This window comes from Diabrotica undecimpunctata, chromosome 2 (genome assembly GCF_040954645.1).
Source record: "Diabrotica undecimpunctata isolate CICGRU chromosome 2, icDiaUnde3, whole genome shotgun sequence".
Taxonomy (NCBI): Eukaryota; Metazoa; Arthropoda; class Insecta; order Coleoptera; family Chrysomelidae; genus Diabrotica; species Diabrotica undecimpunctata.
The window spans coordinates 171,469,342-171,488,039 of record NC_092804.1 but is presented as its reverse complement, the minus strand read 5'-3'; the positions used below and the strand labels follow the sequence as shown (position 1 = coordinate 171,488,039).

General features: G+C 32.8%; 1 protein-coding gene across 1 annotated transcript in view; it reads right to left on the bottom strand.

The window, feature by feature from the left end:
- Positions 1-17,508, bottom strand: part of mino (glycerol-3-phosphate acyltransferase mino) — a 115,038-nt gene extending 97,530 nt beyond the window's left edge. Inside the window, exon 1 of the mRNA XM_072524012.1 lies at positions 17,363-17,508. The gene's annotated coding sequence lies outside the window, so the exon portion shown is untranslated. The remainder of the gene's footprint in view (positions 1-17,362) is intronic.
- Between the last annotated feature and the right edge of the window lie 1,190 nt (positions 17,509-18,698).

The following is an 18,698-nucleotide window of genomic DNA, read 5'->3' as shown; positions in this document are numbered from 1 at the left end:
TTGTATTACAATTCGGGTAAATGTTGTTTGGACATAAAGTTAATAATTATTTTTAGAAAATTTTATTTTCTCATTACAATTTTAAATTTTTTAACATCCAAGATCCACATAAATGAAACTTCCTTCGACAATATATCGGTAGCATAACGTATTTATGCAACAACTGGCCTAAGGAGAATCATGAACGAAAATGAGTTCTCTGTTCGCCGGTTCTTCTGTCTTTGTTAACAATTATAGTTTTTGCAGATCCGTCTCGAAAAATTCACAAACGACTTATAAAAAATAAAAACGTACCACATCTTAAGTGAACCAAAAAGAGAACGCTGTAAAATAAATAGTATAACTCAAATAAATGCAAAAGAATTAAATAACTAATACCACAAGTGAGAGAAATGTTTATACATAATTGGTATTGTATTTCTTAGTGACATGTTTTTCACTGTAAATTTTATATAGGACTGAACCAGATATAAAGTCATTTTATTAATGAGATGAAATTTGTTATCGTACTGTTTGGAATGGTTAACATATTGTATTTTTAATTTTGTGAAAATCTCACGCACTCAAAAAGCCAAGACATGTTTTAATGTACATATTCTAATTTGTACCCTACATAAATACTTTATGTAGGGTACAAATAGGGAAAAAACAATAGTGGACCTTTAAAATCGATAACGTCTGTACTCCAACGCGTGAGCAATGATTTAAGAATTAGCGAAGCAAAATTAAGGTCTGCAATAAAAAATGGGAATAAAAAGATTCCGTCGCAGCAGGCCGGCTCCACACTGGGATCCAACGTTGGGGATCCAAATTGCAGTGGTTGTGACTGTCGTGATAATGAGTGCATATGATTTTTTATTAGGGATGAGTAAAAGTATATTTGATAAAATTAAGAAACGTAAAATATAAACGAAATTAAAAAGTGGTGCAGAAAATATAGTAGCACAAAATTACACAATAATTCTACGTCATTTTGTATACAGCTTTACTTAAAGGTACTAGATCTTTAGATGTGCCGTATTTGGCAACTGTAGACTGAATATATGAGTGTAAACCTGATTTCGAGGCTCTGAATTCCATCTATTCTTTTATTAACTCTATTCCCAAATTTCTTAGCCTTCTATTTTGGCTATATTACATAAAGTATATATTTTAAGAGCGTAGGCGCAAAATTTCGGGCAAATGCTTTTTAAATGCAAAATTTTTTCGAATCCTGAGAAGACTAATAAATATTTTTAAAAAATTTAAACGCAGAATGAAAGATTCCACTATTACCGAGGGCCGAAAGTCCCTTAGAATAAACAAAAAGTTTCTTTTGAATGAGATATTTGAAATTAAAAATCACACTTAATTTGCTCTTCTTTTTCACCCGTGTAACTTACTAAAATAAACATTATAGAAGTTTCGCCCCCGGTAATAATGTAATCTGTCATTCTGCGTTTATAGAATATATAGAGAGGGAAGCGTTAAAATCCCGTGATTTTTGAAGTAGCTTCTGTAATGGGTTGTTCTTCAAAGGCCAAACAGAAACCGTATTGCTCCTTTTTGCAATTTAAAAATATCGTCAGATTGGGCAGCTGTACTAAAACCCCAAAAAAGAAAGACTACATCGAAGATGAGACTCAAACAAAGAACAATATGTTATTTTGGAAGATGCTAAATTGATTTCCTTAATTTCCCTAATTGTGAAACAAATCTTATTTAAGTTGCAAAGGGAGATGGTCGTATAATTTTTTGCCGAATATAATATAGATTTCTTTATTAACTCAGTGGACGGGATCGGCAAATACACATCAAAGGTTGAATTTATGGTGTAGTAGTCATCCATAGGTCTTGCTGGAAAATATGTATGCTAGTTTCTTACTTAACAAATCGATATGAAGGGATCATTTAAGATTGCTGTCTATAAAAATACCAAGAATTTTTGCAGAATCAACGATACTGATCTGACTGTTATTAAGAAGCAAGGACTAAAGAGCTCCTTTATAGGATAATGATACTGTCTTATCCGCGTTAAAAGGGAATAAATTAGAGTCGGACCAGGTTTTTATTTTAAGTAGATCAGAAGTTATAGCTGCATGAAAAGTTGAAATATTAGAGTTTCTCCAGGTGATCTCCAGGGTATCATCAGCAAAAAGAAAAAAGTTTCCATCGATGCTTAAATTAGTGATGTCATTTATAAAGATAAGGAAAAGTAGAGAATCCAATACTGAACCTTGTGGTACTCCACATACAATGCTTTTGTGACTAGAGTCAGTATCATTTGCTCTAACTAGTTGTTTCCTATTCCTCAAGTAAGACCGGAAACAATTTAAAGAAATACCTCGAATTCCATAGAAATTTGGTTTTTTCGTCAAAATGTCGTGATTTGCACGATCAAAATCTTTGGCATCGTCACAAAAAACAGTGGCAGTGTAAAGACATGAGTCGATCTTTTATAAGTCTCTTGACAATTTTGGATAGTACCGGTAGTAAGGTAATAGGTCTATAGTTGCAGGAATTCGATTTTTCACCACTCTTACCAGGAGGAATAATGGCTATCTTTAGGCACTCTGGAAATTTAAGTCAGAAGTTTGTTTTTTACTAATAATTCTACAGAGAGACAGGACTTGTAAGACGGAAAACAAAAGTTTTATAGAAAACAGAATATAATGAAATGTGCACATTTTAATCTGTAGGTATCAACCTTGCTTCTAAAAAATACTGATATCAATATTTTGCTCTGTAAATATTGATTCTTAAACAACGAACCTTAACTGAAACCACCTGCAAAAGATAAATTTTTATTTTTCTCCGTCAAAAATTAATTTTTTATTGTTATCATCGAATTAAAAAAAGTTTTTCATATCGAATTAAATTTTTGTATGATCCGAAAGTTCATTATCATTGTTTACGTATAAATAAATGCTTTGTTTCACCGTTTTCACCCTTCGATACATTTTTTGCATATTACTCCACCAATATTGCACGGAATACGGTTTAACCTACTACGGTTGAACAAACAAAGGTTCAAGTATAAAAACGCATCAAAATGCAGTAAAAATATTTGCAGGTTATAAACAGATACATATTCATACCGAGATAATTTAAATTTTTATCTAAAAAGGCAAATAAACTCGTTTATTTATCTTTTGTTGGACAAAAGAATGCAAATGCTTACACTTAAGCTTGTAGATAAAGATCTGCAAAATATTCTCTATATTTTCAAGTACATTTTATCAATATTTATGATCAATTTGTGCAGAATGAAAAAAATCTAGGTTTATAAAAAAATATAATGACTAGGTTACAGAGTAACGTTCAAAACTCACAATTTGTTTAAAAGGCAAAAAAGACAAAGGTTAAACAGTTTATTGTACAACTAGTTTAGAAATCAACAAATTGCACTCATCAAGGATGGTGTCTAACATTTTGATAGAACTATTTATAAATCATTAAAAAGTTACATGGAGATTACATTTTTGAGAGAACGCAATTTTATTGTTTTGATGAGTGGGGGTGCTTAGTATAAGCTTAAGTTCAAGTTTGTGGAGACGGCACCCTTGTCCCCCGGCCGCCATTTTGGAAAAAGGAGGTTTTCGCGCTGTATCTCGTAAATTAGCAACCCTACAGAAAATTTTATAAAACATTATTTGTAGCAAATTAAATTTTCTAAAACTTTATTATATTATATTCTACATATATTAACTTTATTATATTACATCCTATCCAATTTAAAAAAGGAGATCGGGAGGAGAGAAAAAATCGACATTAATAAACTAAAAGATCCCTACATTGCAAATGTATGCAGACAGCAAATAGAAGATCAAATAAGGACAAAAAGCTTATTCTCCGTTCACAAATTGTTGAGAGTACGAAATGTGCCTCAGAGTCATAAAACGGTCGTAAAATTTGTATCATCATAGGCGTTCCTGAGGTGTTTATTCATTAAATAATAATATATTTTAATACTGTTATATATAATATTAATAATGTTTTAATACTAATATATTTAGCAATTTTTAACCATTTAAACGCATCTTGATTTTATATCATATATACCTAATCCAAAATAGTTGCAAATTTGTTAAATATACTATAGGTTTTCATTTCTTTAACAGCATATTATGCTAATACAAAGCACGTGGTGTTCGTGTGTATTAAGGTATAAAAAATGCTTATTAAAAGCTTAAATTTTTTTTATTTTAAAGAAGATCTTTTCGGAATTAAATCATTCCATCATCAGTTTAAAAAAAGTTGTTAACTTGTTGATTATTAAAAACTGAAAATGGGGGCATCTTACATGAACCCCCCGTAGCTGGTGAGGTTTTATCGACTTACATTACCTCTGATTTGTTCTGGAGTCTTGGGCTAACTGATGTGGATATCTCCACTCTTGTGGATATCTCCACTTCATGGTTTGTTCCAGTTTCACTTTTAAATTATGCTAATACTTACTATTGGTATAATTGAATAGATTTCAAAGAAACACTCATTTCAAAACCAAGAAACTTGACGCATTATTTTCTTCGGGTCTTTATCCTAGTAGTTATAACTGACCGTTGCAATAAACTCCTCGGTGCAGTTCTAAAATTGTCGACAAGGTCGTCGAATAATGAACGAGCGTGTCTTTGGCGGAGGAAGTAAGAAAAGCACATTCTAAACGTCGATTTTAAAACTTCAACTTGTACTCGTCGCTGAGAATTTTACCGAAACTACATTTCTCTGTATATCTTTGAGAAAGTTCATGTAAGCACAAGGTTGTTATTACGAGCAATAATACCGAGTTAAAACCAATTGGTTACTTAAACGACGCTTTGTAATGTCTTAATACCTACACAAAAGAGTATCAACATTCTGGTGAATAAGTGTGAGGGATATGGTGCTTTGTATAAGTTGTGTCATTAATACATTTAGTATGCGGGTCAGTTACCCTCCTAGTTATTATTGTACAAGAATGTAATATGTATACAGGAAATTCAGCAATCTTGTATATATACAGGGCATACCAAAATGGGTCAGACGTATATATAGACTGTCCTAAATTAAATAAAAAATATAGCAAAAAGGGTAAAAGTATATTCTTACTACTTTTCAGAAAATTGCTTCCATTTATGACAGTTACAAAACTTGGAAATAAAAGTCCTTTTTGCTGCTGTAAATTTTTCGCACATGCACCCAAATCTAATGGTGCTAAGAGAACTGAATCAAAAGTAGGACGCGTCCATAAATAACCAACATTGCTCTTCTTTTGCAAAATAATAATGCTTCACTGCAAATGTATTAACCATAATCGTTAAACATACTTTAACCGGTAATGGAATGTTTTAAATCTCATTTCCTTTAAAATCTTCGTTACGCGTTTCACTTACAATGGATAATATTGGTCCCAATGGCTGTATGGAAATGGAAGGACTCGCAGTGGATCTCTGGCTTTCTTCGTCGTCCACACTTACATAATCGATTTGCATTCTTTTTTCCCTCTTTATAGCTCCTCTGTTTGCTACACCAGAACAACATCGACAAAGACAGCACCTGGCGTAGATCTTGCCAAAATATCTCTGATGTTTGGAAGATATAAGAGAAATAAGGACACGCCATTGATTGCATACACTATATTGATTGACTGTGATTGCCCAATAGTGGTAATTACTTTTTCTAAATGGTTTTTTGTTCTCGCTAGTATCACCACATCATCCGCGTACGCTATACACTGTTCCCTGTTATTGAAAATAGTCCTGTTTGTGCTCATATTTGATCTTCTTACGATTTGTTCTAATACTAGGTTGAATAAATTCGTTGATAGCGGATCCCCTTGTTTTAAACCTCTATTCACTGTGAACCGTCTTGAAAAATTTCCTTCCATTGTTACCCTATTTATCGTGTTCTTAAGCGTCATTCTCACTAGCCTTATAAGCTTTTCTGATATTTCTAATGTTCATATGGCCTCATATAGCATCGTTCGATTACGGGAGTCATATGCTTGTTTAAAATCGATAAATAGCATATGTAATCCTAAGTTTTGTTCATAGCTATCATTTTGTATTAATTTTAACATACTTACTTGATCAGTAGCTGTTCTTCCTGATCTAAAATCTCCCTGGTATTCTCCAATAACTTTGTTATCATATTTTATTAATCTTTTCCTAATAATTTAGGAAACGTATTTTATAGTACCACTTCTAATAGTGCTAAACCTCCATAGTTTTCGCACTCCGTTTTGTCTCCTTTTTATAGATAGGACAAATAAGAGCGCTATTCCATTGTTTCAGCATTTCTTCCTTTTGCCAAATTATTAATGTCAAGCGAAATATCCTTTCCTTCACTTTCTCCTGCACTTTTGTTATTTTTTAGGTCTCTTATTATTTCTTCGACTTCATTCAAAGTTGGTTCCTCGCACGTTTCTTCTTAATCTTCTTGCCAATTCTCATTTCCCTCGAGTTCCTCTTGTTGGTCTGTATTTAATAGATCTTCGAAACATTCCGCCCATCTGTTTAATTTTTCTGTTGTTGTTCCTAGAAGTAAGCCTTCTTTGTTTCTGCAATACTGAGGATTATTCTTTGTAGTTTCGCTGGATTTTTTAACTTCTTGGTAGAAATTATTTACCTCCTTGTTGATGTAGACTTCTGCTATATTTTCAATTGCTTTTCTAGCTGTTCTCTTTTCTTTTTTCTGCAAATGTTTTTCACTTCTATTCCTCTTGCCACATAGTTTTCTATAGCATTTCGGGAATTTTCTTTATCTCTTTGTAGTTTTGCCCTATTTCTTCTTGCCAAAGCATTCCTTCATTCTTCATCGAACCAGTCTTGCCGTCTTTTTATATGCTCTCTTCCTATACATTTTTCCGCTGCTATCATGTTTGACTGGATTCTCTAGCTTTTTATTTATTTCTTCCTCTAGTCTGTTTACAACCTGCTTCTCTTGAATGCTCTAATTGGTAATTTAATATATTTCTAATAGGTTTTTGGAATTATTGGTAGTTCTTGTTTTAGTTTTGCTATTATTAACGTATGGTCACTGTTGGTATCTGCTCCTCTGTAACTTCTGCAATCGATTATTGCCTTATTATATTTGCTTTGAATGAGGACATGAGGTCCATATTACCTTATAAATGTCTTTGTGATCAAAACTTGTGCTAGCTATTATCTTCATGTTCTTCTCTGTACGAAATTCTATTAACTTTTTCCCGTTTTCATTTGATTCCTTATGTAAACTTCGTCCCCCTGTTATTTTTCTATATATTTCCTCTTTTCCGACTTTCGCATTTATGTCACCAATAATTATCTTTATATCGTGTTTCTGTATATCCCCTATTAGGGTGCTTAGCTTTTCGTAGAACTCTGTTTTGGTTTCTAAATATTTATCTTCAGTAGGCGCATGTACATTAATAATACTTATCTTCCTATACCTTCTTCTTACTCTCAGTAAGTAACATATTCTGTCTGATATTGGTTGAAAATCTACCACTGCTTTGGTTATTTTCTCCGACACCATGAAACATCTCACTCCAAAATCTCTCTTGGTCGCCCCACTCTCGCAGGGCAAGGGTATGTACCTATTGTATATTTTTTCATAATTTGGTCTAAGTTTCTGTTGCTTTAACAACCAATACTGATGATATTGAAAGAGACTGGATCAACTTAAGGGACGCTATATGCAACGGTGCGAAAGAAGTCATTGGTGACTACGAGAGCGGAAGAAGAAGAACGAATGGATGACAGATGAAATATTACATCTTATGGACAGAAGGAGGGAAAATAAGAATAATCCCGAACAATATAAAGAACTGGATAGAACTGTCGGCAGAAAGATAAAAGAATCCAAAGAGAAACGGTTACAAGAAAAATGTCAAGAGATAGAAGAGCTAGAACGAAGACACGATAGTTTTAATATGCATAAAAAAATCAAGGAATTTACTTATACTTACAAGAAAAAACAGTTTGGTAGGTTAATAGACGAGAACAATAAACTTATTGTAGATAAAGAAGAACAGTTACAGACTTAAATTACATAAAAGATTTGTTTACGGATTATCGTCATATTTCTACGAACACTCTTGATCTGAATGGACCAAAAATATTGAAAAGTGAGGTGATAAAAGCTATAGATCAAACAAAAGATGGAAAAGCAACAGGATGCGATGAAATACCAGTCGAATTTTTAAAAGTTTTTAATTTAACGAGAACAACCTGAATGTAATATTGGAACTGTTTAATAAGATATACGATACTGGTCAAATTCCATCGGACTGGTTGAAATCTACATTTGTGCCCCTTCCCAAGAAATCGAATTCTAAGACGTGTAGTGAATATCGCCTTATAAGTTTAATGAGTCACACTCTTAAAGTATTCTTGCGTATTATCCATTCCAGAATACGAGCAAAATTAGAACACAGCATAAGTAAAACACAGTTCGGTTTTAGATGCGGTTTTGGAACTCGAGAGCCGCTCTTTGCAATACAAGGTTTGATTCAAAAATGTCTGGATCAACAGAAAGATGTGTACGCCTGTTTTATCGACTATGAGAAAGCATTCGATACTATCAAACATGACAAACTCATAGAACTATTACATCTTACAGGACTTGACACTAAGGACATCCAGATTATAAAAAATCTATATTAGAATCAAACAGCCCACATGAAGAATGGACATATGGTGAGTAAAAACGTAACTGGCACTGGAAGAGTACAACGTGGGCATCAAGATTAATGGCGTACCAATAAGTAATTGTCGATATGCAGATGATACTGTTATACTGGCCGATAACATCGAAGATTTACAGATGATGCTAAATAGAGCAAATACAACTGGCAACCAATTTGGACTGAAGATCAATAGAAAGAAAACTAAATTTATGGTGATCAGTAAGAAGAACATTCAACATATCGACCTCAATATTGAAGCCGAACGTATTGAAAGAGTACACCGATTTAAATATCTGGGATATACAGTAAATGATAAGTGGGACCCAGACGTAGAGATTAAGATCCGAATTGAAATAGCAAGATCCAAATTCATCAAAATGAGAAAGCTCTTAAGCAACCGCCACCTAAGCGTTAACCTCTACGCTACTTTACGGAGTTGAAGGGTGGACGTTAACAGCAGCAACTATAAAGAAGTTAGCGGCTCTAGAAATGTGGCTGTATCGACGCATACTGAGAATACCTTGGACAGACAGAGTGACCAACACAGAGGTATTAAGACGAATGGGTAAAGGGGTGGAATTGTTAACAACTGTTAAAAGGAGAAAAGCGTCATATCTGGGCCATGTGTTCCGTAATGATAAGTACAGTCTGCTACAGCTTATCGTGTAAGGCAAGATTGAAGGTAGAAGAGGTTTCGGCAGAAAAAAGAAATCCTGGCTGAGAAACTTGAGAGAATGGTTTCAAATATCAGAAGCTGCGAACATAATACATGCGGCACAAAACAGAGAAACCTATCGTTTGATGGTGACTAACCTTCGGTAGAAGACGGCACATAAAGAAGTTTATTTTTCGGTTTTCTATGGTCGTATTCCTTTGCCTTGCCGTTTCGGTATCAAATCTCCCCAGTTGTTTTTTCTGCCGGAACGCATAGACATCGTAAAAAAAGAAGTAATAGAAATTTTATAGGATATCCAGGTCTCTCTCTTTTACGTCTATAGTTAGTTAACGAAGAAATCTTTGGGGTAAACTTTAGTATACTCTGTTACAGTACAGTGTGCAATAATTGCTACCAATTTACATGTACACGCAAATAAAAATTAATAGAACAAATTGAATATAGTTTTTTCTTTAATAAAGCGTTATTTGTCAGAGCAAGTATGTTTTCTAAAGAAAATTTATTGACATAAATTATAGTTAATTTTATACATAAGTATATTTTTTAAAACAGGAAAAAATAATACCTTGTGTTGTAGATTATTTACGATAAAATGTACGTAATTTTAAAAGAAATAAACAAAAAAACAAGTTATTATGTGTTTATAAACACTAAGTACCTGCCCCGATCTAGCTTAACCATAAATATCACTTAAAGTACGAGGATGTATTGAAAAATTATTATTAGCTTAGTAATTTGTCGATTAGTCACTTTTGACCAGAGAATATAAAACCTGTGCTTTGATCCAGCTTTAAATTTTGTGTAAGGTAGTTTACAATATATGTGATTCCAGAGTTACATTGTTTGTAGATAAACAACCAGTCATCTGGATATAGGCTAGTAAATACAGGTAGCTTGATTTGACTGTGACGTTTCAATTTCTTTAATTTTAAAACTTTTGACGAAACTGTATTTTCACGTTAACTCTCTGTCTAAAAAATTATTTTTTATCGCTGTGAATACGTCAAGTATGTGTACTTGAAAGTTACCTTTTTCATAATAAATTAGGTTTGGCCAGAAGTTATAAAAGAGCAAAACCCAATTTCAGTCTCAGTTGTTAGTTAGTTCTTAGCTGTCTGTCGAAAATGGCCTATGACGTTTATATTCATAGCCAATATCTCGTGTTGTTTAGTTGTGATGGAACCTGCATTTTATGTCGTAGGATTTTTCAATATATCATTAATTTATTCGATAAATAGAAAGGTTCCTTTATGGGTTTCACTGACCATCTCTTTTCAAGAGCCAGGAAACCGCCCTGGTTGTTTATCGCCTTATTTGGTCGGAAGACGACGGCTACTTTGGCGATTAGAAAAAAGTCACACCGAAATGCACCCGTTTTTTCGTCCGTATCAGATGTTTTCGCCCGTACAATCAAAATCATTATAGAGTTTTTATAAGACTATTTTTAATCTTTTGAATATATTACGTTATATGGTTTAGTTAAACAAAAGCCACGTATTTTCTTTATTTTTTTAAGTATGTTACTAGGTGTAACATGTAATTTTGTAACGTAATTTTAGTAAGAACGAAATAAAGGTATGTAAAACGCATACTTTTTCCAAATTTCTCGTTTATCTTTTTTGATTAAGTGTCTGCTTGAGCTCTGAGATTTTTACACATTAAAAGGTTATTGCGAGTTTTATGTTTCTTGAAAACGTTGAAACGATGTAAATAATATTTTATTGCAAAGAGCGCCTAATACGCAATCAACATGAATTTTCTCAGAATAAATCAACGGTAATAAATTTAGTACCCTTTGAACAAAAAATATCATACGCCTTGAAAAATAACAGTCAGCTGGATACTATTTATACTGACTTCTCCAAGGCATTTGACAGAGTATATCATAACATCCTATTAGAAAAATTTAATGGCTTTGGCTCCAGTCATCAATCCTGATGTTTGCAGATGATTTGAAATTATTTAAATCCGTAGAGTCAAATGATGACATAACTTTAATTCAAGAAGATTTAGACCGGTTGAGTATTTGGTGTGAAAATAATATTGTGCATTTAAATGTTGCTAAATGCTGCTATATAAGTTTTTATGGAGGTTTTAAAAAATATGATGCTTCTTATACAATTAATAATAATGAATTGCCTTGTCAAAACAATAAAAGACTTACGAGTCACATTTGATGAACAGTTGCGTTTTGTACAACATATACATTATGTAACAGTTAATTCATTAAAATCTTTAGGCTTTATCAATCGCAACTGTCTGAGACTATCTGTTTGTGCTTTAAGAACGGTTTATTATGCTTTGGTCGTATCTAAAGTGGAATATACATCTATTGTATGGTCTCCACAATACTAAGGTCATTCCACTACATTGGAGAGATTGCAGAAGAAAATTTGCAAGATATTGTGCATATAAATTAAACATAGGCATTATTAATCATGATTATACAGATATCTTAAACACACTCAACATGAATCTATTATAAACCCGACGTGATAATTCTGATTTAGTATTTGTGTTTAAATTAATAAATTGTTTAATTTGTTGTCCTGAACTTCTCCAATCTATTAGTTTATATGTTCCCTCCAGAAGTCTCAGATATGTTGATCTGTTTTATATTGTTAATTTTAATTTCACTTAGTTTGTAAGCTATTACAGAGATTAATTTTTATACTGTATGTTAATTTTTTCTAATGCCGTATATATAGTTTGTTTTCACGACGCTTAACCAAAAAATGTATCGAGTAAACACTACGCAAAATATAATTAGGAGGAAAATGGCAGCATTGTGCTTGTTATCCTTATCATTTGAAAAAAAAAGAAGAAAAAATGTTGGATGAAGAAATTATTTGTTGATCGTGTGAACTATTGTGACACGAAATTGCTCAATGTCATTGATGAGGATGATTACAAAAACTACCTCAGAATGGACAAGTTCACTTTTTTGCTGTTGCTGGAAAACGTTGGTTTACTCATTTCCAAAAAAGATACCGTCATGCGTGAATGTGTCAGTACTGAACAACGCCTTGTTGCAACTTTACGCTTTGGGTCCACTGGAAGGTCATTTTAGGATCTGAAGTTCAGTTATAAAATATCTCCACAACTACTGGGAAAGGTGATACCAGAAACTTGCAGGGATATAATAATTTTTCGTGCAATTGAAAGTTATTTTCTATTATTTATTTGCGAGCTAGGGTCTTTGCTCAGCGATGTCGGACAGGCAGCATCAATTAAGATTTTGTTTGGAGCTGATGTTTTAAGCAAATTGTATACAGGGAGGCAATATCAGTTACAAAGTGATTTTGTAGTAAATTTACTATTTTAATTGGGAATAAGCTACAATATGAGTTAGAAATTAAATGTATTTGACGTTTGTACTTCCACTTCGGAAATCGTTATCAAAAAATTCCGCAGTTGAAGTCGAAACGTCAAATAAATTTAATTCTAACTAATATTCAGGCTTATTTCCAATTAAAATAGTAAATTTGAATAAGATGCCACAAGGAAATAACTTCAGAACAATATAAAGAAACAGTAAATTCTATTTTCAGTACAACTATGTTTAATTTTGGTTGTTTGTTGATAATTCTTCTGTAGCCAATCCGGAGTGTTGGAAATTGTACCTGTGTGGGAGTGTCCGAAATAGATCTACAGAAAGAAAAATGATTTGCCCTAACAAAAAGCATATGATGATGAAGAATCGTGTATTTTAATAGGTGCAATTTTCGTGCAATTGAAAGTTTATTTTGTATTAAATACACTCGCGATCATAAAATCCGGGTCACCTTGAAAATCACCGATATTTCATTTTTAACGAGCTTTATCGTAAATAATAATAACACAAATACAAACTAATGCATGTTTCTGAGAATTGTTGCGGTTTCCTTTGTAACAAAGAATTCCAATAGTGCCGATTTCGCGGTAAAGTGCACACTTCCCAAAATGAACGCTACCTGTAACTCCGCTTGTTTTAAATGTCTCGTTTGTACTTCGATTTTCTGTTCAAATGCAACGGACAAACGTTTATTATTGCCACCATTAGTGTTTATTAGTGCCATTATAAGTGTTTATTTTTTGACAAAAATGCCTTTGACTGTTGTTGAAACGGCACAAATTGTTGCACTTGTGGAAGACGGTCACACTCAACGGCAAGTCGCAAGAACTGTTGGCGTAAGCCTTTCTACGGTTCAACGAGTGCTTCAACGCTTTCAGGAAGCAAGTTTGCTAACCAGGCGACCTGGCTCTGGACGAAGAAGAACGACCAATGCCCTAGATGACCGTTTCCTTGTGTTTCAGGCTTTACAAAACCGGACCTTAACTGCGGTTATGCATCAAAATCGTCTAGAGGAAGTACGAAATCGCAATTTTAGTGTTGCAACAGTCAGAAGAAGACTTCGTTCTTCTTGACTATCTTCTCGGGTAATGGCTAGAGGACCGCCACTTCGCCGGGTGCCTCGAGTTGCACGACTAGCTTTTGCTCGACAATACGCGCATTGAGGAATTAACGATTGTGGTAAAGTGTTATTCTCAGATGAATCCCGTTTCTGCCTAACTGGATCCGATGGACGTGTAAGAGTTTGGAGGAGAACCGGTGAACGATTTTCACAAGCTTGCATTGCACCAAGAATGCCATTTGGTGGTGGCTCGGTCATGACTTGGGGAGGTATATCTTCCGACTTCCACACAGAATTACCCTTCATCGAAATTGGGTCCCTAACTGCACGAAGGTACATTACCTAGATTCCGGAAGAACATGTTATGCCCAACATGGCAGGGCTTGGAGAAAACGCCGTTTTTATGCAGGAAAACGTGCGACCGCACGTTGCCAGGATCAGTATGTAATACTTGGACGAAGTTGGAATTACGAGGGTACCCTGGCCAGTTAGGTCTCCGGACCTGAATCCCATCGAACATCTCTGGGACGATTTGAAAAAACGTATTCAAACCCATACACCTCCTCCTAACAACGCACAGGAGCTTAAGGATATGTTAGTGAGAGAGTGGAATAACATACCACAACATGTAATCCGGAGAAAAATTGAGAGTATGCCCCGTCGTCTGCAAGGGGTTATTAGAGCAAAGGGATGCAATACACGATATTGGCCATTGAAATTTCACTGATTTTTTACCACGTTCTGTATTTTCCATTTTTTTTTTCGTATGTCTGTTTTATCAACAATTTGATTTGTTTTTTGTTTTTTTCAATAAAAACAATAAAAAACCATTTTTTTTTCTTTCAAAACAAACATTGATGACAAATAAAAAATACATTAGCCAAAAAAAAAGGTTATTACTGCACCAGAGGCAAAAATATTTAAGAAACTTGAAATTCTCAAGATTTCCCGGATTTTATGATCGCGAGTGTATTTCCGAACTAGGGATCTTTGCGTAAATTAATTCATAGAAATCTCATACGTAACAGGTGCCGAAGGTCAAATGACTGAGGAAATTTTCGATCCGACCTGTGATCCGACTTCCAACTTCACCATTCACGCTCCCACTTCCCAGCTCCCACTAGCCAGTCGGAAGTCGGACCTTCAAGTCGTCCCTCTAGATTTTCCGACTCGTACCACTAGTTGTCCCAACTAATACAACCAGCCCACTCACGGTCCGATTTCAGATCCAACTGCAGAAGTTGGACCACTAGTCGGACTAAAAATCTGTTTAAGCCTCTTTGGTATAAAGACACTTAAATATTATTTATATTAGTAATTAATATTGCAATAAACGCACCAACAGAAGAAATTATATAGTAATTTCATTTATAGCTCGACCGTCTATCAGGATAAATCAAGAACGTTTCACTTTGCTATTGTATTCCTTTGAATTATGGTAACAACTTCACGGTCTATAGAGAAAATAAATTTAAACGTAATGCAATTTTCTCAATTGTTTCAATTTCACATATTTATTTAAGTAAATTTAATTCATCACAATTACAGTATTTTTAAACAATTTAATAATGTTGTTTTGTTATTGTTTACTCGTTCTTATGAGTTGTATACTATCTTCAAACGACAAATTGTCTGGAAAATTAGTTCCTGATCAAATTACATTCAAATCTAAAGCAATTGACAATATGTCATTTGCGTAATTGGAAATTTGTAGCACGCATTCAATAAAAATTGTGTATGTACAAAAACTGAGGTTTCATACATTTGTCACGAGGCAGAAGAACCAGGAATATGGGCAATTACTAAAGGGCAAAAGAAAATATGTTAGCAACATGAAATGAACATAAAAACCATGAAACAATTAGAGAATGTCTCAAATAGCGATCTAAAACATATCTTCAGTCTTCAATTAATAGTTCAGCTAACAGCTTCACAAAACTCCATTCTACGAAATTCATCTCCAGGAAATAACTCCTAAGTTTTCGTATATTTAAAACTCTTACAGCCATATTTTTTTAAAACTTTATTAACTGTGGTATGCTAGATCTAGAACTCATCGACAACACTTTTAGTGGTTCTGGAGTTATCCACTCCAATGGTAGCACAAATACTTTCATCTCTCCTTTCGATTTCTTGCTCTCTTTTCAGGGGCATCTATTTTCTTTTGTGAAATTTTGTACAATCTTGTGAATAATGTGTTTCAAAACTATTTACAATATTTGCAATTGTTTGTCTACAAACAAAAGTAAGTACTTTATTGTATATTAACATGAGTAAATAATTTGAACTTAATTAGATATCAGTATATTGTTATATATTCCTTATTAATCCTGTTGGTACTGTGAGGACCTATGTGTTCCATGAAATTTCAGAAAATTCTATCTTGTCCACATACACATGTAAATGTAATCCATATAAATGAGTAAGCATTCCTTTGTCATATGCAACCAACAATTCAGCATAACCTGACATGTTCAAGAAGCAGGTATTCCTGTATGTTGTCATCCAATATTTTTCTACTGTGTTACATAGAGATTTTACATACAAAAAATATTTAGAAAATATTTTTCCCAAATGAAATTCGTAACAAAAATTGGTTTTTCTCATTGTACTTGCACAATTTTTGAAATGGGACACTGATATCCCAGTAGTTTTTCTAGATAGTCATCAGTGTTCATATAGTCTGGACTCAAGTAATATTAAGGAAACAGAAAATATTGAAGTATGAAGTGATGATGTAGCAGATGTAAAACCAATAGGAAATCAAATTATTGAGACAGAGAAAAATTACTACATAGATGAACAAGAAAGATAGAAATATAAAACTAGCAGGAATACAAAGAAACTACTACATATGCCTGTGTTGTTGGAATATTGACTGCAAGACATATATGGTTCCATTAGCTCAACCACACCTACTACATGGACCTTCATAAAAATACAAAGTCAGATGAATGGGACATATTTATAGCATGGTAAAAGAAATAATAAAGAATATGACTTTATAGAGATATAAAACCGCAAAAAAGGAAAAATATACATAAAAGAAAAGAATATTAGATAGGTACAAAATGTAAGGAATTAAAAAATATCCTACATTTTACATGGTATATACCTATTATAGATCTGAATCTGTTAAACTTTTTAATTTTGGTGAAATTATAGACTTATTTAGCATGAATATGTTGACCAATGGTCCATTTAATATATCATATCTTTCTACTATATGCATTAAGAGTCTTATTGACTATAGAGACAAAAAAAATGATGATGTCTTGAAGAAAGAAGAATGATGATGTTACCAAAGAATATAGAGGCATATATGCGCCTATATTATTTAATGATACCATTGGTAATGAATGATAAAACGCAGATTTTTTTATTAGATGTTTACTTCAAGATTATTTGTTTTCTACTGATTCCTCAATTACCAAAATATAAAGAGGATATAGCATCGGAGACAAATATAATCTTCGCAGCCATCTTTCGTATTTTAAATTAGACTATATGATCGCTAATTATCGATACAAAAATAAATATAATTACATAAGTTTATAAAAATAAAACGTAGGTATATAATAGAACAGGTGTGCAATAAACATAGGTTATGTCAAGCAAGTATTGTATGTTGTAATTTAAAAAAAGTAAACAATTACAAAAACTTACCCCCGTTTTTTCTAAATAGTAACAACTTGAATAATTGTGCGTAATTAGCAAATTAACAGGAACCGTTCACGAAACTTAAATAAAACTATGTCAAAACAAAACTGACAAAACTAGAAAAACCGGTGGTCACTGTAACGCAACACACAATACTTCATATTGACAGGAATCCATAGATGTGCCGTTTGGAATTTAATAGGGATTTTTATTGGGATATTATATTGAGTATGTAAATAACTCGTTTACTATTTCTTTATATCCCTTTACATAACTATTTCTTTAAATCAGAAATTGTCTTCTTTTGATACTGATATTCAAAACAAGAAATAGCTATGTAGTAAATAGTTTTATTTATATTCTGTCATGTTACATAAATTTGAACTGAACTTAAAGAATCCAGTCAGATGATGTGCAATGTGTTTGATTCTCTATGGTTTGTAGGCATTAGCTTATATCTGCATAAAGAATTTGTTTTTAAATAAAGCTTTGCAATGTGTTGTTGAAAAGATTGTACGTAATCTGAAACACAAGACTTAAAAATAATGAAAAAGGTGGAAAATAAAAAGAATTTCTAAGATTTGAACATTTGTCAATCGTTTTTTCCTAAGATTATAGAAAGTGATTGACAATCTTAAATGAACAGAAACTCTGGAGAGAATACGACTATCCGTAAAAGATATTGCCTGCCAGGTAGACAAATCTAGATTATAAGTGTACAATAATAGATATTATTAATATTTTTAAGATTTTTTGTAAGTCTTTTACACTTTACTTTTTTGAGGTTTCGTTCGACAAAACCTTTAACTCTCAACAGAAGTAATGTTGAAACCAGAGTATTATGGTTGAAACCTAAATCAGTATTAACGTATCTGCCATTAGACAAAGAAACTTCGTAAATATGTCAACTTTCAAATACCGTTCAAAACATTGGAAAACGCTAAAAATTAATAAAAATTAACAGTGATGTGTTGTAATTGGCTGGTTGACACGGCAGAGAAAATTAAAAAAGTCTTATTGTGTGAAACACAGAACTCGAAATAAGTTCATCCTTCAAAAGTTCTTTATAACGTCAATAAAAATAGTCTACTTTCATGGTTTATGAATCAGACATTGACTTTCCTATTACGGTTAGTCAGCCAGTTTTCTTTATATTAGTATTGTTTTATAAACTGAATATATCAAGACTTTATTAGTGGTAAATATTATAAAATTAATAAATAACTACTTACAAGCGTCTTGCTTGGGTTAAATTTCTCGATTTTATTGTATTTACGAATTTTAAAGTTTCTTTCGACTGCGACCTCTATGAATGTACCATTAAGCTTGTTGTCACATGACA